The sequence below is a fragment of the Patagioenas fasciata genome, chromosome 2, assembly GCF_037038585.1.
Source record: "Patagioenas fasciata isolate bPatFas1 chromosome 2, bPatFas1.hap1, whole genome shotgun sequence".
Classification (NCBI taxonomy): domain Eukaryota; kingdom Metazoa; phylum Chordata; class Aves; order Columbiformes; family Columbidae; genus Patagioenas; species Patagioenas fasciata.
In genome coordinates, this window is record NC_092521.1 from 23,317,724 (window position 1) to 23,328,592 (window position 10,869).

The following is a 10,869-nucleotide window of genomic DNA, read 5'->3' on the forward strand; positions in this document are numbered from 1 at the left end:
GGCTTGACACTCCTTTCCTTATCGCTTTCCTCCTTTACCCAGGCAGAGGTGCAGGGGTGGTGGTGTTCTCTCCAAGGGCTCCCATGGGCTGTGCTGCTCCCCACCGTCCCCCAAGACCTCCCACGTGAGCCGGCTGCTTGCTGTGCCGTGGAGGTGGAGGCTGTGCTCCCCGGACAGCAGACAGGAGCTGGGAGATGCCGTACTCGTGGCTGATTCACCAGCTGCCTCAGCCAAGTTCCTTTGTTCCTGTTTTAATGTTTGCTTTTAGCAATGCCGGATGTATTATACTCTCAGAAGATTGTCAGGGTGCCGAGAGCTTTGTGCTCTTTACTACTAACCAAAGCTAAATAAATAGAGAGTAGCTTTTCTGGACCTTACAGCGCTACGATTTGGCCAAATTCCCCACGTGTCATTGTGCTGCAGCCAGTGGCGTTACGCTGGCCGATGTTTTGGCATCCTTCCTTACCCTTCTCCTTCCTTCTTCCCAGCTCGCTGCTCTGCTGTGAAAACCCTCATGGCCCCACTCCCTGAGGCAAACTTGTCTTTTTGCCCATAACCTGCTCAGGTTTTTCTCTCTTTCCTCTCCACACAGCTCCTCGGCCAGAGATCCTCCCTGAGCCACCCCAGCCCTCTCCTGTGCTGTGTTGCCTTTCTGCCTTTCCCTTCTGCCTCAGGTGCCCAGGAAATGCCCCTTAATTGGGGCATGCCCAAATCCCTCCGCCTCTTCCTTCTGAAAGCCATGGAGGACCTCACCTGTCACCCTCAGAACAAACCAACTGGTGTCCTGCCAACTGGCATCTGCATTAGGATAGGACTTTCCCCTTTTTCATAACCCTCCTTTTGCCTCAGAACCTGTTTCACGAGGCCCCATTACAGGCTCTGCAAAAATACAGCTCTGTGAACCAGTGTCTGTGGTGCACAGCAGTATTTAGTAATAAGACACAGCATTTTGACTGGTGTCCCATAGTGTTCCCCACCTTTGCGTGGGGCTGGGGCTTCTGCACCTCATGAGGTACTAGAAGGCAATGAGATTTGGGGCATCAGCATATAACAAGGTTTTGATTAAAATATCCCTATTTTATTGAGGGATGGAACAGCTCTCCTGTGAGGACAGGCTGAGAGAGTTGGGGTTGTTCAGCCTGGAGAAGAGAAGGCTGCAGGGAGACCTATTTGTGACCTTTCAGTACTTAAAGGTGGCCTACAGGAAAGATGGAGACAGACTTTTTAGCAAGGCGTATTATGATGGCACAAAAGGGTAATGGTATTAAAATAAAGCAGGGGAGACCTTCCTCAGGCCAGACATGAGGAAGTAATGTTCTACAATGAGGGTGGTGAAACACTGGCACAGGTTGCCCAGAGAGGTGGTAGATGCCCCATCCCTGGAAACATTCCCTGGATGGGGCTCTGAGCAACCTGATCTTGTTGCAGATGTCCCTGCTCATTGCAGGGGGTTGGACTAGATGACCTTTGGAGGTCCCTTCCATGTCAAACCATTCTGTGGTTCTATGGTGAAAACTCCGCTGGACACTGCCATTTGCACTGTGATGAATGTGAACTCTGCTACAAATAAGCTTAGACTACACACATATTTCAGGATCAAGGCAATAAGGAAGAGGAGGTTGAAATCACCTCTCTATTCTTTGCCTTCGTGCCAGGGAGCTTTCATACGGTGGCTTGCTGCTCTGGAGCTCACGGAGCAGTTGCTGCTGGAGCATTGAGGCAGGACCACTCTCTCTGCTGCGGTGGAGAAACCTCACCATGGGCACTCCTCCCCATGCAGAAGGAACAAAACCCCACTGAAATGTGCCTTCCTTCAGTATTCTTAGGTTATAGTGAACCCAGTGGGTTACCAGCAGAGCAAGCAGTAATACATAACGCTGCATGAGTAGCTACCAAAAGACCGAGAAAAAGCCAGCAGTGTCTGGCTAGATGTGTCAGAAGTGGCACAACCAGAGGCTGATCCTGACTTGTGGCAGCCTGATAAGCTCTAAGGTATTTCCAAGACTCTTCTAGCCCTGTTTTCTGTGGTGTTCTTGAGTCGGTCCCTCTTGTAATTGTCCCATCTGCAGTTTGGGGCTCTGCCCGCTGCTGGGGCTCCTCCTCCCGCATAGCCATCATCTCCTCGGAGAGTACCTCTTCCAGTTTAATGGGGCTGGAAGGTGCTGGCAGGAGGTCCTGTCCTGCTAGAAGCTCCTAAGGGCAGTCCTGGTTGTGTCGCTGACCTCCAGGAGCACAAATCCAGGCTCAGGGGAATGTGCAGCACGTCTTTTCTTCATAAACATATTCCAGGAGGGGCAGCAGCAGTTTAGCACATGCTCCCTTGGTAAGTATTTGCAGAAGGAAATGCAGCTTCAGGCAGAAGGGCAGCCTTGGCTTGTCGCAGTCACAGGTTTTGACTAGCAGGCAAGGATAACGCCACCGGGCTGCTGCCTAAGTAGATGCTGAGGCAGAGCGTCTCTCACCTCTGCAGCGAGGGTACGGGCTGCAATCCAGCCCTTCCCTGGGCCAGCCCAGCCCGTGGATTACGCAGAGAGCAGTGGCCGCAGCCCAAAGGCCGCCCGGATCGCTACGGAGGGGCAGCACAAACCAGCGTCCGCACCAGACGGCGACCAGCGGCACGCTCCAGAAGAGCAGCTCTGTTCTCTTTGCATCCTATGCTCAGAGAAGCTGAAAACACCTCTGCACCATGTGTTCAGCAGCCAGGCGTCACTGCTGAAGGCTGCCAAGCTGATAACAGCAGCAAAACCCAAATAAGCCTCATTTGCTAGCTCCAGGCTCTCAACCCAAGTGCTGCTGAGAGGCTGCTCTGACTCACACAGTTTATTGCAGGGTCTCTCCTCTGTCACTGCATTTCTGCAGAGCAAATACCAGCTCCCTTCACTCTCCCATCTCTTTACCTACCACATCTAATCCATATTTTTCTAACAAGTTTATTTTCATGCTGTCAAAGGTTTCTGGCTTGGGAAGGGCTGTGTGTCTAGCTTTGGTCTACCATACCAGTTCTTCCTAACCTCACTTACTGGAGCTGCTTGCATAGTATATATGCAGGGTTTCAGCAATATTAAGGTTTTTATGTATTAATTTTGTCACTGAGCTTTCATAGCAGTAATTAATTTAAAGAAACCAAGGATGTATGAAGTGCAGGGCCAGAAAACAGGGACTCCTCCAGACCTGCTTAGCCGTCAGGTTTAACCATCCTCCTTGCCGCCCAGGGCAATGTCTCTGATCAGAAGAGCAGGCCATAGTGCTGGGACAGGGGCAGGGACAGCCATGTGTCTCGGAAACTGATAAGCCAAGTTTTATAACCCTTATTCAATAAGTGCCTTTATGTAAGAAGGTGAGATGAGTCGCTCGGGGTCAGGCCACCGGGGCTCTGCTGCAGGCAGCGCCCACGTGCCGAACAGAGCAGCGTGCACCCAGGAGGTGTTTATTCCAGTGCTCCTCCGATTTCCAGCCTCTCAGAGCTAAACCAGGTGAATAGCACGAGCTGCAGTTGGCTGACAAAGTCATTTTTTTACCTTGTGAAATTTCCCCTGAGCTGCACGCTGTGGTTATTGTGCAAAAAATAGAGCAAGATATTTATTAACTCTCTAAGGAAGCAAACTAGAAAAGCAAGCAGGAGCAGGGCACCCTCTTTCGCTCCTTCAGCTGAAAGTGGGGCACTCACCTGTGGCAGTGGGTGGATGAAGGGGCCAAGCACCCACCAAGACCAAAAGCCCCAGCCCTGCTGCAATCCCAAAACATGAGGGACCCTAAAGGTCCATGGCCAGGTTGATGGTCCCACTGTGTGCCACAGCGGGCAATTTCTGGGTCTTTGGAAGAGACTGGCAGGGATGGGTGTCTAAAACCCTGTCATCACCCCAGCACCACAGGACACGGTGTTTTCATTAGGTGCTTGAATAACCTCTTCTTATGGCTGAGCAAGAATAAGGGAATTTTAGTGCAATGACAGTTTTGCGCAGCCCCGTGTACCTACCCGCTGGTGAGGCTGTGCCATGTTCCCCTGTCCTGGGACAGGCTGAGCTGTGGTGGCCGCTGCGGGGCTGCAGAATTCCAGCTGCCATCAACCAGCATCGGTGCTGCCGGCAGAGCTCATTCTGGGGGTGTGTTACTAAAGATACACGCTTGGGCTGTAAGGCATGAGGCGTTTCTGCTGTTCCTGAGACACCTTCAACTCTCCATGGCCATCTGTCTGTTCCCCTGAACCCACATAAAGCACAAACCAGGGCTGAAACAAGGCCAGGGACTTTCAGCCGGCTTTGTCTGACATCCCCTATTTCCAACAGAGTTATATGTTTTGAATATCCTAAAAGCCTTTTTTGTCCTTGTTTCACAGTGAGATTTGACAGGATGGTACTGCTGGAGAGCTGGAGCCCACACTGGAGCCAGGTCAGCTCAGAATTTGGAAATAGATACAGGGTCAAATTTTGTACAGGTCCATTAGCAATTGTTCTGTTGGATGCGGAGAGAGAAATAATGCTATGCACTTAACTGGTGAGTCCTTGCTTTGTTTTGTGCTGGTCTTCCAAGATCAAAGTTACCAGCAGCTGCATTTACCCTTTAGCCTGATAATGGCAAAACATTTAGCATATTTTATATATTCTGGGCTCAGCTTCAGCCTTCAGGCAGCCCTTCCTGGAGAAGCAGCAGCCTTTGAGCAGCCCAGCGAGATGCATCGCTGCAGTCTGAGAGGGGACATGAAGGAGAGCACCCTGCTGAGCTGGAACAGCCAGGGAAGCCTTGACAGGAACAATAATTAAGCTATAGCACAGTTCCTGGTTATTACCAGAGCAATATTTGGCTGAGGTTCTGGAGCTAATATGACTACCTCCCTGAAAAGAGCCACAGGCATTTTACTCATGGAAACTGCCCATCGCACAGAGATCAGGAAAGCCCCGCTGGGGTATCGCAAAGGAGTGGAAAAATGGCTTTAAAACCACTAAAAGGTAATCCAGTGTCATCTCCTTGCTTTCTGTTTTGCTGAGCCATCCCAGGGAAGAAGTGGCTGAAGGACTGACAGGAGGGGCTTAAACCTCCTGCAGACCTGGGGAGTGGAGCCCAGGGGTGCTCAGCGCTGGCTGGTGGGGTGCAGGTCTCCAGCCATGGGAATCGCAGTGTGGGGAGACACAGGAGGAGGGGACGTGGCTTGAGATGGGCTAGAAAAAGGAATGAAACCACCACTCTGCTTTTACATTGGATTTTGTGGGTCTCCCTGGCTTTAGCTACATGCACACAAACATTTAAAGGGATTTGTGTTTACAGCTGCCAGGTGAGCAGGATTCCATGCTGGGACCCTTCAAAATTCATCCCCTAGCTAAAGTACTGGGAAATCTTGCCCCTGTCTACCATCCTCTGGGTTGCAAAGACAGCACCACCAGCAGCAGGACCAGGGGCTGGTGAGAGAAACAGGCCAGGGTTCATCAGCATCACTCCCCTGCCAAAAAATACCGCCTAAGAGCTTGCAGGGCTGAGGCTGTGGTGCCCACGCACACTAGGGAAGCCATACATTTGTTTACTGCAAATGTCTCCATAGAAACTCCTGCTCCGGGGCTGAAGATGTGGATCTGAGCTGCAGTGGAGTGAGCTCTCTGCCCCCAACACACCTCTATGAGCAGCCTCCATAGTTTTCATGGCCAAATTGTTTGGCAGGAAATAATTCAGACTAATGTATCTCCCTGTGCTCCTGAAATTGTGTGGAATTTCAAATGCTAAATTAACTAAATAATTTTAAATGTGCAAGCACTGTAATTATGAAGGGAGGCAAAGTATAAAGCCTGCCTGTTCCAGTGTTTTCAGGCTATAATTCTTGAAGCCATTCAGTAAAACAGAGTGAGCTAAGAAGCAGAGAAACTGCACCAACAAGGAGCTGCTCCAGACTCTAAAATGGTGCTGCAAACACTCAGGGGTTTTGAAGGACTGGGCTCCTCCAAACCCAGAGGAAAACTCAGAAACAGCTGAAAGGCTCCGGTGCAGAGGAGGCGGCTCTGCCTCCACCATCCAGCCATCCAGCCCCGCTCATGGGGGGCCGGAGGAGTGAGGGCCCCACAGCATCACCCCCGCTCCAGCCAGGGGTGGGGGTCCCTGGCAGCCAAGTGGGTTTGCCTTGCAGTAGCAAGTGTCCATCACATGCACCTTTGGAGGCTTTCCAAAAGGCACAGCAGAGACCAAAAGAAAAGGTGAGCATGAGAGAGAGAGTGCCTATGCCCTGCATCTCTGCAGCTTAAATGATTGAATTCCCAGCCAGTCCTCAAGCAAGTGCAGTGTCCCACACCACCAGGAAGGTCCCTGGTGTGAGTGTGATACAAGTGCCTTGCCACCTCTTGACCTGTGATTGACCCAACCGACAGGCAAGAGAATACATAGAGCGAAGGAAAACAGATGAAAATAAACAAAACTTCTAGAGAAGCAAAGCTGGTGATTAAATTGCGAAGTAGCTTTTGGCCAAAGGGCTGCACTGGGAAAGAGAAGATGAAATGTATGAGAGCAGGAAATTCAGCGAGCAAGGTGTGACCTTGGGTGTCAGAGGGTATTAGACGCTGCAATGTCATGATGGGATGACGAGAGAGACAAATGCAAAAGCCAAGGGTGGGAGAGGGAGCCAGCTGGCATCCCAGATATTTAAGAAGCAGCAGGAGAAGGCACAGCCCACTTGTCCTGGACTAACTCCTTTAAAAGGAAAAAAAAATAATGATGGCCCCGCATCACAGCTTCTTCCTCCACTGCTGTGCCAGGGGCAGGACAAGCCCTGGGGACAGGCAGAGTCCCGGGAGCAAGGGCCAAAGCCAAGGAACCCACAAACCTCTTCCCTGGGCTACATGGCCGGGCGGCTGCTGCGGCACCGTGCCTCCCCACTCTCACCCTCCGCAGGGGCTTGTGTCTGGGAAACTGCTTTCCTGTTTTCATACATCATATTTCACTGTATGGAGAGAGAAAATGAGGGAGGTCATAATGCAGTAGCCCATATAGTGCTGCACGCTGATACCAGGCTGCACTTGCATGATGGCTTTAAACATGCTATCACGTGGCAGCCCTGAAGTGACCCTTTAATTCTGCCTCTCTCTGTTTAATTACTTTTTTTTTTTTAATATATCTGGATTGTATCTGCTCTGAAGTCTCAGTTGCCACCCTCTCCCCTTCCAATTCTCCTCTGCCTACTCACCACCCACCCCCAGTGCCATCTCTCCCCAGGCTGGGATTTCACTGCGCCACGCGTGTCTCCAGCCCTCCACGGGGAGCCAGAGCCACCCAGCCGGACAGCTCACACAAACACAAGTGCTCAGTTAAAAATAAAGCAATTAACAATAATAATAATAGCAACAAGTTTTGGCCTTGCACCAGTGCCCTCCATAGATCACAAGCGCGTCTTTGTCACAGCCTGGAGCAGGAGCTGGCCCAGGACACAGGTCCTTCCCACCGAGCCAGCATCTCCGGCTGAGCCTGACAGCTCCTGCGGCAGCGGCAGCGCACAACCCCCATCCTCCCACCTCAGCAGTTACCTCCAAGGGATAAATCCTGCCTGCAAGTGCCTGGGCTGGTTACTGGCAAGGTGTGGATGGGAGGGAAGGGAGGAGGGTGAGAGCAGGGGAGAGGCTTTTCCTTGCAGCCTGCAGAGTGGCTCCATTGTCCTGGCTGCCACCATCCTCCCAAACACCCCTTGCAGAGGGAGCTGCAGCCCAGGCCCCTGCCAGCTGGGAGGGGACAGGTACAGTGACACCCACGCTGCCGATGTCAAGTGCCTTGCTCCTTATGGTGCCAGGACCATTGCCACCCTTCGTGGTGTCCTGCCATCCCTTGGGCACCAGTGATAAAGGTGGATTTGGCGGCATGTGCTGGGGCAATGGCAGATGTTGCTGTGAGCAGCTCCATGGGTGCAACACAGCCAGTGACCCTCGTGCTTACCGTGTCCCCATGTCCCCAGCAGCTGCCAGCCTGGAGCAGGGGAGATGGATGTGACTGCTTTTATTTTGGTTCCTTGTGGTTCTGCCGGTTTTGGCTTTCACCAACATGGGCCTAGGGGGCAGAAATTAAGCTTAGCTGGGCTGCTTCTTCCTCTGCCTAAGGCTACGCACCACCAGGCCACCAGGGATATCTAAGCACAAGTCTCTGCACCCCGGGAGCTACTACACCTGCCCCCCCTGGCTTTCTCATAGGTCTCACTAGGGCCAGCTGCTGCCCGGGACAAGTGTCCCCTGTTTGGGAACCACATGGATGTTGACAGCATTACACATACCCTGTATTGCAAATACACTTATCTGTGGGCCCAGCCTCCCTCTCATCAGGTACTAATGAGGTTTTTGTATATAGCTGCAGTGCCTTGTGTGCCAGATGGTGTTGGGTTAGATTTGGATAATTCCTGTTCTGCTGGTTTGTCTCTCAAATGTGCTAATTCATGTACTGCTCGACTGTGCTTATTGCAGAAGCCCCATCAAGGATCATTTCAAAATACACCTGCCTGAATGTTTGCTGGGAGCTGCAGCTTTGTCTAAAAGAGAAAGCAATGCCTTCTGGTAGGCCTGGAAATAATTATTCAGCTCAACCGCTCCTTGACCAACAAGGCACTTGGAAAATACTGATTGTCATTTCTGCTTAATATGAATAGATTTTATTGTGTGGTCACATTTGGGTCACCAGCACTGTGCCCAGCTCCGGGACTGGGGTAATCAGTGCATGTCCGCTCCCTCTGCTGGCAGAGCACAAAACTGTAAGTCCTACAGAAACACGCCCTGATCTCTTGGGTTTGAGTTCAATATACATGCTATGGAATTCTGACCCTTCTTTCTCTTTTGTCTTTAAAAAGAAGAGAAGATCATCCTGTAGCAGCCTGCTCGAAGCGTGACTGAATGATCCTTCAACACAACCTTGTCAAGTGGGAGCACAGAGGGTAGGAGACCCCCAGGGCACAGGGCTGCCAGGCGGCCCGCTGGCTGCCGGTCCAGCTGCGTCTTGCCATGAGCTGCACCACAGGGATGGGTCCCCCTGAGCAGCTGCACATAGCTGGCAACAGCTGGCATGAGCGCTCCTGGTCCCACCAGATTGAGTATGCCACTGCAGCTGGACGTGGGCAGGCAAGTCTAGAAGGGAGATGTGAGGATGCGTGCCAGGGACAAACAAGAAGATCCAGTTGCCTTCTAGGCAAAGGGCAGCACTGGTGTGGGGTCACCATGGTTCCTGGCTCTCATCCCTTGGGAGCAGCTGACCCTCACTGGGGCTGGCATGGTGTGTTTTCTCCCAGGACACGGGGTGGCTGTGAGCACAACCGGCACAACCTGCTGCAAGGGATGACAGCTGATGGCACGGGACATGCCATCAGGCACTGTGATGTCCCCTCACCTTCCCAGTGAGATCATCCCCACGTCACCTGTTAAATGTCTGCTTGCTCATTTCTCAGCTGATTGATTAGGCTGCTTGATGGATTCGTCAGATCCTTGTGGCAAAGTCCTTATTTGTCTCTGGCTGCTGCTACTGACTTGGAGAAGGGCTTAGTCAGCCCCACAGACCTCATCTGTCCCAGAGCTACTGCACATTGCAATTAATTAATACCCAAATTGTGGTAACACTCACAGACATCAATCTTGTAAGCAGCATGTAAAAATAATATATTTCCCATCTAGCAAACAAAAAGGATATTTGAACTACAAGCCCTGTCTTTTCAGGGCCTGTTAAAACTGTGCTGTGAACTTCTGGATGCCCTTCAGGACCTGGGAACCCCTGGAGATGGGTCCTCCTCTGACAGACCTGTCTCTGTTGGAAGCTCAAGCTTATCCTGCCCTGAGTCTGTCCTTTGCTTTTATTTCTCTGCCAACTTGAATACTGATGGCTAAATACATGAGAGGTTGAGAGTTTTGGCTCCTAAAGGGTGCTACTCAAACAGGCACCGTGTGATGTGCAAGACACAGGTACAGATTCTTGGGAGATCTAAGTCCCTCCAAAGATGCTTTAAATAGGCTGTCCCTCACCATCCTGTTTCCACCCCTGTGTCCTCTAGGCTCCAGGGCTTGTGTTTCTCTGCTGAGCTGGCAAAAATGATGGGCAGGTCTTCTGCTGGTCCCTGGGAAGCTAGAGAACCAGTTCATTAAAATACAAGCAACCAGACTTCCCGCAAATCATCTTTATTCTGAGATCATAGAATCATAGAATGTCCTGAGTTGGAAGGGACCCACAAGGATCATCGAGTCCAACTCCTGTCCCTGCATGTGACAACCCCACAGTTCACACCATGTGTCTGAGGGTGTTGTTCAGTCTCTTCTTGAACACTGTCAGGCCTGGGGCTGTGACACCTCCCTGGGGAGCCTGTTCCAGTGCTCCAGCACCCTCTGGGTGAAGAACCTTTTCCTAATGTCCAACCTAAACCTCTTCTGGCACATCTTCCTGCCATTCCCTTGGGTTCTCTCATTGGTCACTAAAGAGAAGAGATCAGCACCTGTCCCTCCTCCCCTTGTGAGGAAGCTGTAGCTGTGAGGTCTCCCCTCAGTCTCATCTTCTCCAGGATGAACAAACCAAGTGACTTTAGCTGCTCCTCATATGGCTTGCCCTCCAAACCCTTCACCTACTTGGTAGCCCTCTTCTGGACACTCTCCAGTAGCTTTATCTCCTTTTTATCCTGTGGCGCCCAGACCTGCACCCAGTGCTCCAGGTGGGGCCGCACCAGTGCAGAGCAGAGCGGGACAATCACCTCCCTGCCCGGCTGGCCATGCTGTGCTGGATGCACCCAGGACACGGTTGCCCTCTTGGCTGCCCAGGCACTGTTGGCTCATGTTCAACTCGCTGTCAGCCGGAACCCCCAGATCTCTCTCCACAGAGCTGCTTTCCAGCATCTTGTCCCCCAGTCTGTATGTACAGCCAGGGTTGCTGTGGCCCAGAGATGCTAAT